The sequence below is a fragment of the Macrobrachium nipponense genome, chromosome 2, assembly GCF_015104395.2.
Source record: "Macrobrachium nipponense isolate FS-2020 chromosome 2, ASM1510439v2, whole genome shotgun sequence".
Taxonomy (NCBI): domain Eukaryota; kingdom Metazoa; phylum Arthropoda; class Malacostraca; order Decapoda; family Palaemonidae; genus Macrobrachium; species Macrobrachium nipponense.
The window spans coordinates 51,952,995-51,971,723 of NC_087201.1; the positions used below are offsets into that span (position 1 = coordinate 51,952,995).

Below are 18,729 nucleotides of genomic sequence, written 5' to 3' on the forward strand. Positions count from 1 at the left end.
CAGTGTCTTTTGCACTTTTCGATAAGCACTAACCTGTACCTAAACGAGTTTTACTATTTAATGTTGCAATTCTTATAGAAAAAGTATTTAATTTCGTCAATCATCAATTTCTGAAATTGTCGCCCCCCCCCCCCATCGCCCCCCCCCCCCCAACCCTATAAAAAAAAATCGTGGCATAGTCCTATATTAAGATACCTTTGGACCTTGTAATTAAACCCCACCCCCTCTCTCTCTCTCTCATAAGTTTTTCCTCTCTCGTCTCTTTCATAAAAGCATTGGTTTGTTAGTCTCTTCCGTGTCGTTCATCTAGCATTTTTCCCCTATCCTCCGAGCACACGAGCCACTCTGTGGCTCCAGAGTGACATCGGTGTGTGGCGGGGATGTGGCTTCCCCTAGGTTTCCATTGTATTAAGCTGTGGCGGGGATCAGCGACAGCTCGCCACAGTCGCTCGCCACAATGCTCGGGTCCTCGACTTACCTTATAAACATTGGGAACCTAGGGAATTTGGCCTTTGGGGAAGCCACATCCCTAGCTCACACCGGCGCCACAGCCACAGAGTGGCTCGTGTACTCCTGGCCTTAACTGCTTCCTCACCAATCTCTTTCTTGCCTTCTGGCATAGCCTTCAGTCCTTTCTTTCTACCATGCTCACAATACCTAAGAATTAATTATCTTTACACCAATTGATCATCGCCCATTCTTCCAACACAACTAGGGGGTTACTAGTACCATCAATGTACCTCTCATATGAAATGGCGGCATTACTACAGGGTGTTTGTACCATCCTTTTGACGTTTCAACTCAATTGTCACGTAAAAATTAAGATCTATTGACAGATGGCCATGGCAGAACTGGCATGTACTCTGAGGATAACAATTATTTTTTAGCTATTCCTACTACCTTTCTCCATCTACTTGTTACTTCTACCTATTGTTTCTTAGTGGAACTGGGTTTTTACCCAGTTTCATGTTTAGATAATTGTCACTCAGGTATTTCTGGAGAACTCTATCTTCCTCATAACCAGGCCATCCAACCCATTTCAATGTCTTCAGTGCGGAATGACTGAAAATGCCCCCGTGATTGGCTCTATAGCTTAACCTTCACGAATCACTCATTTACGCATTCTCTCTCTCTCTCTCTCTCTCTTCCTGCAGAACTGCAATCTATTCTCCCTTAAGTTCTTACTCGCGTTCTCTCCTCTCACTCAATTACTAACATTTATAGCTCTTCCCGTCTTCTTAACTATTCTGTCCATCCATATGTATATGCCTGCTCCTGATCATATCTTGTCTCCTGCAACTGTACCTCGAATAACATACTTTTTCCTTTCATTAATTCTTTATATGTCAGTTAAAATTTTGCCTGCTATCCTTCTGACCCCAACATGGAATATTATGAACACCTCTCTCTCTCTCTCATCTGCGTCTTTGACCTCCATGTTTTGAACCCCAAATCGACTGTTCACTTATTTTCACCTTAACCCTAAACAACTATTCATCTATTTTCTACTTCTATCAACTTCTTGCTACCTTCTATCAAATTTGTTACTAGTACAGCTTTTACCACATTCTTGCACTCTTCCTCTCATATTTATTTCTTCGCCATTTTCTCCCATATACTCATCAGTACTACTCGAAATTTATTACCTACAACATTCAATCCAATTCTATTTATGCACTACCTTTCACAGCTGTCACTGTTTCCTATCGCTCAGAAGTCTCAAAACACTGTACGAAGACTACACGTTCTTCATACACCCTGATATTACCTATATTGCCTCTCCGTAAGTCGGCTTTCACTTGTTCTCTGCCTCGACCATATAGACTAACTTTTCGAATTTTCTCTCTAAATTAGCCTGGTCCTTCTCATACATTCCTCCAGTTTCTCCGTATCACTACACAAAGCGGCAAAAGTGGTTGTTATTCTTTCTCAAAACCCCGCAAGAGTGACAAATTTTATCGCCACTGGCATCTGGATAAACCACCTGAGGGAGCATTTCCTCCCACAAAGGGACCCGCACCCCCTTTTTGCTGGGCACTCCTGTGGTCTTGTGGTGTGCTATATCTGTAACCCCAAACCAACAATTCCTTGGAAGCAATGTCTAGGATGTACCCACTTACCGCTACCAAAAGTAGCAGTCCTCTTTAAAGAAGTTGACACGAAACTGTACCGCTGTTGACGAGTCAAGCAGAAAACAGCGCTCGCTTCCAAAACGAGGCATAAATGATCGTAATTTTTCTGGCATTACAACAGCAAGGGACACGGATCATCACACCAAATTATTCAGCGAAGTAAAAATTATATATCACGGTATAAAAGGAAAACAAAATATGTAACGAAAATGTGTCATACTTGAAAACCATGAACAGACAAATAGAATGACAATTTTCACTTTTCTTATAAAACTTCCTTTCTAAAAATGAACAGAGGGTAGAAGGATTTTCACTTTTCTTATGAAACTTCCTCTCTAAAACTGAACAGAGAGTGGAAAGGAGTCCACATCGAGACTCCCAGAGAGAAACTGATCATAAGGCTCCCTTAAACTGGGACATTTGACCAGCAAATGTCTTACAATTAGGGACCAACCAAGCATTCTCCTCAAAATGGCTGGACATCGGACATTACCAGCAATTAAAAGACTTTACCAGCAATTAAAAACCTGTCTTAATCAAAACGTAACTTCCAGACTTCACATGAGATGCATTGGTGTACTTATGATCTCTATTTACATTTGGCCCTACCAAGTTCAAGCAGTCTTGCCAGATCTTATGAATAATACTACTGATGTCAGGATAAAAACATATGCAATATAAAAGGTCCCTGGAAACATTCTGTTCGCTCATTTCTGAACGTGACTAAAAAAATCAAGTGAATAAAAAAAATTATCATCAAGGTTTAGCAGTGCCATTTTCTCTAAAGCAGCTACAATACCACGTAACTTTACTGTAAAATTTGGTGATCAAATTTCCAGAAATGAACTACATACCCATTAACTGTAATGCTGACTCTTTGTGTGTAGTTTCCTTGCTTGTAACCTCGAAAAAAATTATCTTTCGTTTTCCGAAACGTTCTGGGCTTTGATTACATATATTAATTTACACAGACTTTTGCCAATTTAAATGTTTACCACGACGCTATGATGAATTTCCCAAATATTTTATTCACTTAAAAAGCATGGCAGTTATGTTTCCTTGAAAGGTTTTATATAGTTTGTTTATTCGAAATATTTCCGTGTGTATGGTGGAACAAAACATTGCCAGCAAGACAAAACAGGAGGCTATGCAAGGCATGGCGAGGCAAGTCTTATGTACCGAGGCAAGTCTCATGTAGCCAGTCATCTCATGCAGACAAAACAGTTCAGTGGCCTCAACTCAACGAAGTTTAATTTAAGAGTTTTGCTTGAAAGAGAAGAGCCATTCTACGACCAATCCTTAACACTGATTCTACAAATACAACTGGCTGGAGGTTAATGTTGCCTCCTACGTCACGTCAGTGCTGAGTGCAGAGCTGAGTGTTGTAAATACCATCAGCCAGAAGTTATTACCTATCTCGTAAGTTTGTTTGTTTGTTTATATGGTGTTTTTACGTTGCATGGAACCAGTAGTTATTCAGCACCGGGACCAACGGCTATACATGACTTCCGAACCACGTCGAGAGTGAACTTCTATCCAAGGTATATACCTTGCTTCTATCACCAGAAATACACATTTCTCACCCCTCAATGGAATGCCTCAGAATCAAACTCGCGGCAATAAAGGTTGCACGCCAACACCATACCGACCACGCCACTGAGGCGCTGTATCTCATAAGTCATGGCAGCAATACAAACGGCAAGGTTTATGGAAAACTACTATCCTAAAACTATTCTTGCATTTCAGTACATTATTATGTATTTGTTCATTTATTATCTTTTTTAAAGTGGGGTTGATTGTTTTTGGTTTTCTCTTCCCCTAATCTATCTTCTTCCTAATGAGCACCATATTCTTCGGAAGCTTGAAATTCAAGTCACTGTACCCAGTGGGCTTGTTCCATACGAAGGTTTCATCTTTGAATATTATTATATAAATTATATTAATATAAATAATAACTGGCAAAAGACATGGGTTTGGAAAGCGAAGTTTTATTGAAACTTAAGTTGTTAAGGATTGGTCGTAGAATGGCTCTTCTCTTTCAAGAAGGAACATCAGGATCTAACCATTTCAGAGAAACAGAGGGCAAGAGAAGAAGCCGAATATTAAAGGCTAAGAGCTTATGAAGCAAGGATGCCAACAAAAACACGTGCACATGAAACAAGTGTTAAGAATCAAGACAGAAATTGGCCATGGAACTCCGGAGAGACAAGCAGGCAACTCTAGCTCCCGTGTAGTTACTACAAAGCCAAAGTTACTTAACGTTGGTTTTTTTTTTTTTACTTAACGTTTGAAAAAACAAGGTCTTTATAGATACTGTATCTATTATGTAACAGACTCTCAGAAATGTAATAAAGTATTATTATGAAACACTGATATGAAAATGTTGAATTTAGCCTGTTTCCTTCGTCCAACCTTCTTGCACTGTGTGTGTGTGTGTGTGTGTGTGTGTAAATATGGATAAAAGATATAGATATATAGATACAGGTAGAATCTACTGGTCATTTTTACCAGATACATATGTAACTGTAATATGTAATATATATGTATGTGTATATATACGTATATAGACAGACAGACAGACAGACAGATATAGATAGATGGATAGATAGATACATATAATAATACATATCTATATATATATATATATACTAAGCTGACCTATCCGGTGCTGCCCGGGTAATCTCTGAATGACATCCGATAAACTCACTCAAGTCTCTCTCTCTCTCTCTCCCCCTGATAAGATAGCTGCTCCAGTCACAATGGCCCACATTTTTTTAATTTCACCACTTCCCCGCCCCGATTCCTATCGGGACAGGACTTGGACTTGAAGGACATCAGGAGTGTCTCTATTCATCCCAATGACCTCGAAAACTATGGAATAGACTATCTGTAGTTTTCGGTTATTTTTAAATGTCGCCTTCTTCCCACCTGTTCTCACGGACCCTTCCTATCAGGGCTGAACTTGGACTTAAAAGGGCATCGAGTGTCGCTATTCTTCTGGGTGACCTCAAAAACTATGGATTAGACACTAATATCTGATGTTTTCAGCGATTTTTACGATTCACCCCCTTCCCAAGTCCCCCTTTATCCAACCAACAGTCCGATTTTAATTACGTTTTCATCATGACCTTTCCAGGTTTGATATTGATTTATATCTAAAATCTCATTAAAAAACCAGCCAAAAAATGTGGATTTGTATAGTGATCATAGAAACAAAAAAAATTTTCTCGTTGATATATAGTATAATATTGTATATCATTATAAATACTTACATATACATAATAGTGATTACAACTGTCATCATGTATGCCGTGAAAGAGATCACAATAGGAGTATTATACCCGAATCAAAGCAGCTGACATGCGTCTAAATTTTCATAAAAAAACTTTTTCTCCCGCGCAGTATGAGGTATACAGTGCATCAGCCAGATAAGGTTGGAAGTAGTAATCGTTATTATATAGTGGCCACGTCCCACATCAGAATAAATTATGCACATTATGTAAATTCCGATTGAAACCTTAATATATTAAGATATCCCTAAAAATATTAAGATATCCATTCATAAATCTTCAAAAACATGAACCGGAAAAAATACTGAAAATAACTAAAACAACGTCAACGGTAAATTACGGATTTCCCCCTCCTTTCAATATCGAATGAAAACAATGTGCGTCTGTTCTTTATGTCAAGACGGGGAGCTTGGCATTACAAGGTGGCACCCATCCATCTTAACGCTGTTCCCACTTCAATTTGCATCACGCAAGAGCGTTTGCGCAGCTCAATCGTAGTCGTCGCAAATCGTTTTATAACTTCAATTTACTGTAAACGTGGCACGATGTATTCTTGTTGTACGTATTTCCGCGCGCGCGCGTGCGTGAATTTATATGTATAGCATATCTATATAAACTGTACATACATATACAATATATATACACATATATGTTTTTGATAAGGGTGGAAGTTGGTCCACCAGAGTTTCAATGGGACTTTTATACTTGAGACGTATCCTCTTAGAGAGAGAGAGAGAGAGAGAGAGAGAGAGAGAGAGAGAGAGAGAGAGAGAGAGAGAGAAAAGAGAGAGAGACAGGTGAGAGGGGAGAGGGGAGGAGGGAAGGGGGGGAGAGGGAGAGAGAGGGGCCTACCTAACGAGAAGAATGGGGAGTGGCGATAATCAAAGCGAATTGTGACGTGCCAGAGGTTACGTCGGCTAATTAAATAATAAGGCGCTCTATTAATAAAGTTTAATAAAGCACAAACAGTAGCTTAAACCCGGATATTAGAGAGAGAGAGAGAGAGAGAGAGAGAGATGGGAGAGAGAGAGAGAGACGAGAGAGAGAGAGAGAGAGAGAGAGAGAGAGAGAGAGAGAGAGAGAGAGAGAGAGAGAGAGAGAGAAATTTTATTCCCATAACATTTTTCTCGTCTTAAGGAAATTGCTCTAGAGAGCGTGGGGTTAGTTTCCCCCCCTTCAGTTCGATGTACTGGGTGTACAGAACTCGGCAACGAGCCAATGACCCCAGGAATAACACGCAGTTCTCTCGATGCTTTCAATTCAACTTATAGAATAGAACACCATTATCTCTTGGAATATCACCTCACAACACCACATCATCTTCACAGACCACCTTGTATTTCAAGAGTTGGACTATCACAGTATCACGAAAAGTGCGCGCCATGTTCTAATGACCAGAAAAGGTATCTGCAAAGGTTTTTCATGCTACTCCAACAGATGACACTGGTTATGCTGGTCTTGCGTCACTCCCTTAATTAATTACAAACGACGTATATGCAACAATCTCTGCTTCGTATTTCAGCCATATCTGAAGCACCCAGCAGAATTGTACCGAGTAAGGACGTGTTCTACAAGCTCTCTTTCTCGTAAACCTTGAAATGAAATTTACCTAAACACTACAGCTGTCTTCAAACCTTGAGTGTCTTTACGTACCGGTTACAGTAACGCTAGATGTATTTACACCGGAAGTGAGTAATACTGACGAAAATAAGTTTCTAGAGCTTTTACTTTGACCATATTCCCATTGTCATCTAGGCGGCTAAGGCAGTTGTTTACTTCAGTTCAATCAGGCACAACATCTTATTTAGCGATCTTTCGAGATGTACCTACTCATCATCAGGCTGACAAACTGAAAAAAGTAAAGATCACTGCTATTACAAAATTATCATTATTAAGATGAACCATACTCGTTTTTTCTAATTAATTTTTAATTTGTATTTTCTGTTTTTATGTTTTATTAGCTTGTTGTTTAAGGTTTAGTAAGTCAATTACTTTACTGTTATTTCAGTGATTTTTACGTTTGTCAGTTTTTCAGCCTGATGATGTTATATACCTCGATAGCTCGCAAAATAAACTGTTCTACTTGGCCTTGGCCATATCAATTATCAAGCTAAGATCTCCGAGTAGCCGCCCTATTCTGACTATAAAAATAAATTAACAAGTAAATATAATAAACATACACTATACATATATACACACTTTATGGTGACCGGAAATAAAGTTACAAGAAGAAAAGTCACAATTTGGGCCGAGAAAAAAAAGTCACAGGAAAGTGTCACAATCTCATCAACCCAAGTAATTTTCATAAGCCTGAAGACAGTAGTACCCAGTTAATGATTATCACCAACACTATTTCTTGCACCATTTCCTCTTTACCTTCGCTGTTAAAACATTTTGAAGTAAATATTAAAAAGTAATTGCCTCGTTAGTACTAAGCACCTACTTATATAGTGCAACTTACTAGTCAATTTGTACTTCACAGATTCTCTTAAATATGGTAAAAGTAGTCGAGCCGAACGCATCTACAAAAACGGCTGAAAGTATTATAAGTACGAAAGACAAACCAAACATTTTATCCCGATTGATTTCTTGTTCTCGACAAGCATAGCAAGAAGGACCCTTGGATGAAGTTTTGGAGATGTGAAAGTAATAACTAGGGCAAAACCCGTACGCACACAAAAAACAATGAAGTAGTGAGGGAAGTAAATACACTCGCACGGTGCTTGAGCAGGTGCGGAAGTAGTTGTAATTAAACCAGTGCATGTGTAAAGCGTCGGCCTGGAGAAAGGCAAGATCAATCAACCATCGGCAACTAGAAATTCTTGAACAGAAAATATTTCTCAAGCCGCTCAAGTAACAAGGGAATGTCTAAATCACCAACATTTAACAGGTTTTGGAGGAACGAGGTTCATTTGATTTCATCAACTTAAAATTTGCTTCGCTGGGACTGAATTTGAAAATGCATTTTTTATTCAGACCCAACGAAGCCAATTTTAAGATGATGAAATCAAATGAACGTCGTTCCTCCAAACCCTGTTAATGTTGGTGATTTAAGACATTCCCTTGCGACGGGTTATCCAGGTCCCACACCACTTCTACAGAGAACGCAGGACCCCCATTATTAAATTAACACTTACTGCTAATTCCACATTCTAAGTTTGAAAGACTTCAAATCCTCAATCTGGCCCAGTTCCAGAGGAAGCGTGTTGTATATCCTGAAGGGTTTCCCAAGTCAGGGTTCGGGACCCGAAGTGGGGTCGGAATGCCCATTATGTGGGGTCATAAACAGGTCATGGGGTCGGTGAGGTAACCCCGGGGAATGGGTGTACAAAACATCCAAGCAGTGGGTACGAGGAATCGGGTTAAATTCAACGCTTTGTATAGTAAAAGTTACTATATACACATCGAGAGCAAAAATTTATCAAATAGAGACGAGCCCTAAAAGTAGGCTACTCATAATATCAGATAGCCAGGAGGTACAGTATGACACTTGTAATACTGCAGTTAACTGAACAGCATGTTATGTAGTGTTAAAATCTGAGGAGAAGCACGTTATGAAGTTATTTAGTGTTAAAATAGTATCGCCATTTTGTAATTGTCAAGTCTGAAATATTCAGATATGATTAGGTATCCTTCTGGTAAACCAAATTTAAATGTTTTCTGTTCATCTCTTACTTGACACCATATGACCAAAATTCTCAGCAGTGCAGTAAATGTAGAAATAAGCATAACTACTTGGAGGATATATATATATATATATATAATATATATATATATATATATATATATATATATATATATATGTATGTTACTTGGAGTCGCACTGAATTGTTGAAAGTGCTGAATGGGGTAGTGCGAAGAAATGCCTGGGAACCCTTGATCTAGGAAAGGTGTATATATAAAAGGCTCTGGAACCAAAGACAGAGGTCAACCACGGATCTACCAACTTTAAACCATCTGTAACTAGTCGATTTATTGGTTGTATAAATTGTAGTAGGTCCCTCAAATACCGAGGACAGCCGGTCTTAACAACTTGATGGATTAAAGCATGTAACTTTAATGTTATTCTGGGTTTTACGGGGAGCCAGTGCAAATCGATTAAGACAGGGGTAATCCTGTCCCGTGGAGCAACATCTTTTATTAGCCTAGCAGGTCTATTCATAATTTTCTGTAGTTTCTCGAGCTATACGTTGGGTAGCTTATAGCACACCCAGTTAAAATAATCTATACGGTTTATAACAGTTGATGTCAAGATTCCTCACAGAACTCTCACCAAGATATTTGCTCACAAAGGCTATTTCTTAAAATAGTATCCAGCACCTTTCACTACCTTATTAACTTGTACATAAATGACAAGCCACTATCCAAGTGCACCCCGAGATCACGGACCCCTATCAGTTGTCTGGACCCAATTTTCATTTATACACACTTGATTAACACCCAGACTCTTCAAGTTAGCTACTTTCCTTATCATAAGCTGTTTTATTTTCGTTCAATTTCAACTGTTTCAAAGTCATCCATTGTTTAATATTCGATAGAACTTTATAATTTATGTGTAGCCCAATTTTTGTAACAATGAAATAGAATTGTGTAATCGGCATATAACTTTTACTCTATTCCAAGATTATGTAGGATATTAGACAGGGCCAAGCACATTTCCCTAAGGAACTCCTCTCGTCAAAGGTTCATAAGATGACATGGCATTTGCAATCTGTACACAGTACGACCTATCCTTCAAATAGTCCTTCAAAAGTTCAAATGCATCATCCGCAACTCGGATGGATTGAAGACCATCTAAGAGTAAATCAGGTACAACTGTGTCGAAGGCAGCGCTAAGATCCAAGAGCACCAAAATACCACATTTATCTGTAACCATCATTTCCAAAAAGTCATTTACCACTGAACACATAGCTGTCTCAGTGGAATATAATTGTCTGTATGCACACTGGCAATCAGGAAATACACCAACGGTATTTAATTAAGCCATTAACTGGTCGAGGATCGCATATTCCATAATTTTTTATTTTATATGAGATAAATTTGATACAGGCCTATATGAACGCCCTTCCTGGTGGTCAAGAGTACCCTTCAAAATAGACTTCTTAACAATTGCAATTCTCTCAGATATCGGGAATTGACATACTGAGATGCAGCAATTTACAATCTTCAAAAAAACCTCCTCAAAAGCCGCAGTTATTTCCGATATAGGCCTAGGCACCGGATCAGGAAAACAATTAGTTTTCTTGGCTTCTTAATTCTAGTGACATCATCGTTATTCTATTAAAAATAGAAATTCTAGTATCACTGCAGTAATGATGGTGCGACGCGGTGCTTCAACAAAATCTGAGACTATATTTTCAATTTTATTCTTGAAAAACTATAAGAACTTGTCAGCTAAAATCGACCACTATAACCATCAGGTAGTTTTTTTTTTTTTCTTTTCAACCATCAGGTTTTTTTTCTTTTTCTTTCTTTCTTTTGAACTTTCTGTTAAACGGTCAAGGAGATTACTTAAGTTATTTGTGTCTTTTCCTGCCTCGCGAATTTTTCTATTATAGTACTCAGTCTTGTTCCTTCTTATCAAAGGTTATATTCATTAAATTTTCTCCCTGACATATTCCTCCCATGAACGATCAGTCTTTAACCATCTCCATACTTTCTCGTTTCGTCTTCTCTCTTCTTTTCCCGTACTTCACCAATAAACCAAGGAGATTTATCATGAACTACAATGTTAATTTCCACAAATGGAAACACTATCATTCGTGCTTATTTACGCGATTGTATACCATTACAAAGCATTCAACACATGCCGAATCTCTTGATTCAAGGGGTCGACGACCGCAGTGATTTTGAAAATTCTAATTTATTTTCTGAGTTCCTATTTTTGAAAATCATCATTTATTTTCTAAGCTACTATCTCTATAAATTCAACAGGGGAGAAACTAGATTTGTTTCTATATTTCAGCTATTTTACAGCTTTACATCATCATTTTGAAAAACAAAAAATAATTAGACAATGCACTGGAGAAATCGTACACCTTTCCTCAACTTTTATATCAATAACAATCACCACAGTTAAAAACACTCGTCAAGCATTAGGATAAACTCATCCAAAGAGATATTTACGATTTTGTTGAGGGAGGTCTATAGACTACCACGAAAGACATCCTCTCACCATAATATGTAAAATTTGCCTAAAGATATTCTGTTTCAGATGGTTCCGACGTACTCCCAGGACTAAACCAAAGAAAATTTCTTGTGACTTCGAACAAGCAGTCATTTCTGCAATGGAAGAATGCTTTTCAGGAGTAATGATACGAGGGTGTTTCTTTTATACAGCACATATTATACATAAGCATCTTTAAAACGGATTGCGCTACAGGGTTTAAATGACAATGATTCCGAATTTGCTTTAGAGCTAAAATGATCATGTCCTCATGCTTCGTGACTATTCCTTACTTACATAACTACATCGATGACCTTTCAGAGGAAGACTTGCCTCTAGAGCTTCAACCACTGCTTGACTCGTTTGAAGATAATTACGTAAGACGACCAATTAGAAGAGGCAAGGGTGGGCGGTCAGCTCTCTTTATTTCAGATGTGGAATTATATTAATACATTCGAATAATAGCGGGAGAGGTCCGAGTTAACGATAACGCCGAAGCAGTGAATTACAAAATACATTCGGAATTAGGAGTTCACCACCCCACTAAATGGAAATTTACTCGTGGAGAGAGAAAATTCAAGAGCCGAGATACTTATTATATTATGAACAATTGGTTTGTTGTTTGTTTGTATGGAGTTTTACGTTGCAGGGAGCCAGTGGCTATTAAGCAGCGGGACAGCCACTAAACAAAAAAAACTTCCGAAGTACGTGAGAGCTAATGAGGGAATTTTGAATACTGTGCGCCATTTTGATGAAAGGGAACCATTAGAATAGTTGCCTGGTTTATCACCCAATTACGAAATACGCTAAATTACAGATTTTAACTATATATTTTTTCTTTTACATATATGTTTTAGGCCAGAAGAAAAGTTTCGCATTTGTAACTTTGTTCAATTTAATCCAGGTCTTACATCAATTAATTTTAAATTTGGCGACAAACCGCGGTGCCCCAAAGGCATGTGAGCACAGTAAATAACTTTAGCCCAACAACATTTCCTAAAAAAAATTGGTGCCAATAAGACGGCGCCAAAAAGCACCCGACCCTTGGGGAAATTAGTCTGACTTTAATTAATTGTATTTCTGTAATTTAAGCAGATTACACAGCCAATTCTGTGAGATGAGGGTCAATTGGTAACCAGCCAGGTTTAAAGGACAGGACAGGACAGAGAAGAGGGCGCTCATATCAGAGTGCCTTCTCTTGTCTGTAATTCTGAAATGACAACACGGAACATAGAGCACTTTTATATTCATGACCTCCTACTCATCTCGTGCCTGAAGTGAACGGTTGCAGGGTTTGACTCACCTCGAGCCTAGACCCGAACGCGAAGCAAGATCAGGAATCAGAATTCCCGTCCACTGCTGCATTCAAGTTGCCTATATGAGGTGGAACTTTCAAGTTGCCTGTATGGAGTGGAACTTTCAAGTTGCCTGTATGGAGTGGAATTTAAAACACCCGGTAATTAACGTCTTTGCTTTAAAGTCTTTCTCTTGAGGAAAGTAATGTAAATGGATCTCAACTACTATGAGACTCAGGGCCTCTGTAACACGGTTTTTTTGGACTTTGCTCCTTGTCAAAGCATCGAATGTAGCCGAAAGTTGACATATGTATATTTTACAACCACACACAAAATTTCGTCAGCATTATCAATAACCTAAACCCGGTAGTTTTAATTTTTAAAGAGTAAAAATTATCTAGCCGACGCCATGGCCAATGATTACGAGCCAAGAGCTGAAAAACATTCATTACGTAAGCTAAGTAAACACCTTTTGACGAAATTTTGCCCCGCCCATCCAATAGACAGAAACTCATTCTCCTTGACCCTTGTTCCATCAGCTCTAAAACCCGAAGACTTTATGAATGGCGGAACGATACATAGATATGGGTGGGGTATCTGTGCTAGCGTAGTAATACTACTGTAGCAGTAGTGCCGCAACAGTATATGCGTAATCTACATGAATTAAACGTTTAGGCCAACTGCTGGGATCCTTGAGGATCATTTAGTTATCATTCTGACGATAATTACTGGTGAAGGTTTAAAGCCAAAATACAGTACCGGCTATTTTTTTCAGTAAATAGGTAGATAGACAAATAAAAATTGCTTGACATTGGATATAGCATTATCAAATCAAGCTTGTCTACTATGTTTTTTGAAAATTACCAACTATTCCCTACATCTTGTCAATCTGATTGTGACCTATAAAGTAGACTAATTTCTTACGAAACTTATTTTGGGAGTTAGACTAATAATCGAAGTGTTTTTGTATTTATTAACATATTTTGTTGGTTTGTTCATTATGAAAATTATCAGTGAAGAGGTTTCAGAGTTCATAAAGGTGTGCTGCTTTGCTTGTATTTAAATTTGTTTGTCATTGTTGCCAGAGGTATAGCCTTCGTTACGTATAGCCAATCATCCATCGAGAAAGAGGGAAGAAATGCTGTCATAAGTTACGTAACGAGTGCGTTCGAATCCTTTTCTCTGAGTAAGTTGGCCCGTCTTCAAAAAAAAAGTCACTTTTAGATTGTAAGTACCAAATTTATTCAACCTACGTAATGCAGAATGCAGTCAAAATTTATGTGTACATATAATGTATATTCTGAATAAGCGTTATATTTATGAAATGCATAGATAAAAAGTTATTGCAAAAACCGTGTTACAGAGGCCCTGAATCTCATAGTAAATAACTTTTATTACTGTTAAATAACTCCTATTATTGTAGGGTATTTTATGGAAATCCTCAGTTGTTACTGTGTTTTATTTATCAAGTATTTATTAGCCTGGCGTTTTTATATATGTGAATAAATTGTGAAGTGTGAAAAGACAATAGTGTTAACTCAAGTTGCTGGTGTCCCTCAGTTACATGTTAGCCCAGTAATAATTAACATTATTAAAAAGAACATGAAACGAACGTTAATTAAAAGCGTTTATGATACTCCTCATGTTTCCGTTTGGTACAGTGTGTAGACTGGAGTCCGAAAAACTGAAACTCACTCTTGGAAGACATCATTATACTCTTAAACAAGAGAGGGAATAAGGTTTCAACAAAATAAGTGTTTTGTGGGAATAAGGTTTCAACAAAATAAGTGTTTTGTCTTAGTTGTAGCCATAGCAATCGATTAAAACATCTGCTAACTGAATGATTCAAAATGGACAGGAGGGAGGGCGCCTGAAATTGTGCATCCTTAAGTCTAACAAAAGGTTGTAGAAGACTTTCAGTGTCAGTGGAATAGCCACCCCTACAGACTGGGCTGCTGTGAGCTCTCTGGGTCACAAAATACTGATCACTTTCATTAAGTACCACAGACTGAGCAGTTTCATGAAATGGGCTACCACACAGCTAAGCAGTTCGCAGACTGAGCAGTTTCACTGAGCACCACAGACTGAGCCGTTTCATTGAGCTAGAGCACTTTTATGGGAAACATGTCTGGAAGAAAGCCATGAGCACTATCTCTTTTCTCCAAAATCAGTTAGCCTACATGTTAGCCAACTGAAGCACATCTGGAGTTAAGTTATATCTCCGGTCTGGAGCTAACAGATCCCACTTCATTCGGTACACCTCTCAACTTAGCATTTTAAATTTAAGAAAAATTTTCATTTCACTGGCAAAAAATAATAATAATAAACGGGGTAGATCTAATAATTAATTACTCTGCGTCGGGTGACGCGGGATTCCCTCGAAAATTAAGTTATACTATGGTTTTATATTTGACTTTATTTATATAGATTTTTGGCATATGCCAAGCACTGGGGCAACTAAGGCCATTCAGCGCTGAAAAGGAAATTGACAGTAAGAGGTCAGAAAGGTGTAACAGGAGGAAAACCTCAACGCAGTTGCACTATGAAACAATTATTAGGAGAGGGTGGACAGTAAGATGAAAGAAAGCGAATATGAACGGAGGTACAGTAAAAGGTATGAAATTAGTTGTAGCTAGGGTCCGAAGGGGAGCTGCAAAGAACCTTAAGTAATGCCTACATAGCACTGCATGAGATGCACTGACAGCACTAATTCTATGGTATATTTTGGTTGCTTATTAAGAATTTACATTATGTTTTGTCGGTTGGCTGTAATTAATCGGCCCTCCGCCCCCCTCCTAGTATTAAACGCGACAAAATAAATTTGGCCCCAGAATCCCTGGGACCATTCCTTGCAGTTCGTGCGGAGTTTTTACTTAGAAATATAAAAAAAAAAGTTTAATAAAAACAACCTATAGATACCGTATGATAAAAAGTTTGAGATTCCTAAGATTTTTTTTAAGCTTTTGACATAAATGTAGTTTTCAGTCATTTTCATGTTGAGGGTTTGGGTAACAAAATCCCCTCACAACGTTTCTGGTGGCATATACGAAATTCTCAGCCATTTTCTCTTTTAATTTGGTCAAACTGTTGAATCAATTGCAAAAAGAATCAGAGCATCAATATCCTGTAAGAACTGACCAAATGCATCATTCCTAGACATGAGAGACTAAGATCATCCTATAACTCGAGTGAAGCAAAGTCCAAGGATCCAGGCTATGACAGTTCGAAAGAAATGTCACCGAAGATTGTTTTCTCAAGTCAAAACATTGGTAGTACTTTAAACCTGGGGTTTATGTTTAAACTTGATGCTTCTATAATTTATTTTTTAAAAAATGACAACTAAAAGCATGAGATTAAAATTAAGGTTAGTATATGTTTGGTAAACTGAATGTTCATCCATTTTATTGTTCTCAACGCAAGTACTATGATGTTACAATTTGTAACGAGATCAATCACACACACACACACACACACACACACACACATAATATATATATATATATATATATATATATATATATATATATATATATATTTCTTTTATCCATCACACCTAGATTCATATAGATGCACTAAGCTCCAAATGTCCTTTACTACCCAATTCGCTCTACCTCGGAATTAATATATTTTCATTATATATACGTTAACCGAAGGGAAATTTTTTAGTTTATAATAAATTCATCCTCTCGTGGATTCGAAACAGCGCACGGAGGAGAAATCAGGGCTTCGGTAATGTTACTCAACTCGGCTGACAATTCCAGGGTGGAGCGACTTGGATCATAAAAGACATTTGTAGCTTCACACACACACACACACACACATACACACACACACACACACACACATATATATATATATATATATATATATATATATATATATATATATATATATATATATCATCTTGATGAAATTATAATGAGCTGTTCCAAGTGTTAACCTAATCAATTCGCCGTGTCAATAGTTTGCAAGCGTAATTTATAAGCTCTAAATAACGAAACTCGACTGACATTAAAATTTAAACTAAATTTTCAAAATTTCTAATAACGTCAAATCATGGCATTTTTTTTTTCTCTCTCTTTTCCGAATGTAAAATCATTGCGAATCAAACTTACTTTTCCGATGTTTAATAAGGGTCTGTGTAAGAATTCTGTGTGTGTGTGTGTGTGTGTGTGTGTGTGTGTGTGTGTGTGTGTGTGTATCATATAATATATATATATATATATATATATGATATATATAATAGAGAATATATATATATGTAAATAAATAAATAAATAAATATATATATATGTATACATATACATACACACACACACACACACACATATATATATATTATATATATCACACACACGAGAGAGAGTGCCTCCACGTGGTTATGACTATGCTTAACTATTCGAGGTCACTCAGACAAAGCACTGACGACGTATATTTCCATGGTAGATACAATCTGTAATAAACCGTGCATAACATACACACAAGTAAAAAGAACCAGTAATTAGAGATATACAGTACTTGAAAATACGCTGTTATCTCCCCCTTCCCCCCAACACAAAGGATGCAACGTTGTTCCCCGCTAGACAATGCCCAACTTGCCCAACCCTTCTACAAGCTGTATCATGTTGGGTAGCCAGTGGCCGTACCAAGTACCGACTTGAGGTTGACAATTTGTGTACATTATTCTTTGATAAACAACCACATGCTGTTTCCTCAGGATCAACCATTTAGTCTAACCAATTAATCTTGGGTTCACTATTAAACTAAGGCATTTTCTAAGCACAAGACGTCAAGTGTAAGAAATATTTGTCATACGGGAAAATCGGAAAGTTAGAGCCTGTGTGTGTGTGTGTGTGTGTGTGTGTGTGTGTGTGTGTGTGTGTGTGTGTGTGTGTGTGTGTGTAAATCGTGTTAGCCATCGTCCACTACGAAAAAATTGAATAAAGACTAAAAAATCTAATAACACGCTTGAACGCGGAATATTATTCTAGTTTAAAATACCTAGTCATGAACTAAAGCAAAGACTTTTGAGATGAAATTATGTAGATGGAAGAGTCAAGCCGTATTTCTGATACCTATATTAAAATGTAACTAGCACGAGTTATTTAATATGCTTATGACCAATGTCAAATGACTGGGCATGGGGCACTGCTTCTGTTAGTGGTTGGCACTGCTTCTATTGGTGGTTGAACATGACAACGTTAATTGTTCATTTTTCGTAAAGCAACGGAAGCCTGTCCTTCCAATTATTGCTTAGTCTACCTACCTACAGGCTACAGGGAGAACATTTCAATAACACTCACCTACTCCCTTCAGGAATGACACGCGCTCCCCAACTCACGGTATCACAGCAATCACTTGTCAATATTTCTGGCATCACAGCAATCGCTAGTCTATACTTTAAAAATGTCACTAGAGACTGTCATTCATGGTACGGCACACCCACAAAAGAAATATGACTTATACGTAGCGTTCGAATACGCAGTAATACGCACGGGCTCGGGTCAGTTGCCGTCTTGCCGGACCGTACCGCAAGTGAGCTGAAGTGGGAGCGAGTTGGTGCTTGGTGGTGTTGCGGGTAGGAGGGAGGTCGCGAGCGAACCACGCGCCACTCTCCGTCTCACGGAAAGTGATAAAAACATTCAGGTTTCGCTCTGAAACTGTTACCAGTTTATCTTTTCTAGGTTTCTTTACTAATGGGTTTATCAAACTTTAGTCCTCTCTTCAATGCATGACTGTCTTTTTTTCAGTTCTCGAAGTACGTGATATCATCTAATGAAAGACGTAACATCGTATGAACAAGTAAATTAAAAAACAGTATTTGACAACTAGTCTTTAAACATGTT

At 37.9% G+C, this 18,729-nt stretch overlaps 1 long non-coding RNA gene across 1 annotated transcript in view; it reads right to left on the reverse strand.

Moving 5' to 3' along the window:
* The window catches only part of LOC135220571 (uncharacterized), a 177,482-nt gene extending 158,993 nt beyond the window's left edge, over positions 1-18,489 (reverse strand). The window contains exon 1 of the long non-coding RNA XR_010315728.1: positions 18,187-18,489. This is a non-coding gene — a long non-coding RNA (uncharacterized LOC135220571). The remainder of the gene's footprint in view (positions 1-18,186) is intronic.
* Between the last annotated feature and the right edge of the window lie 240 nt (positions 18,490-18,729).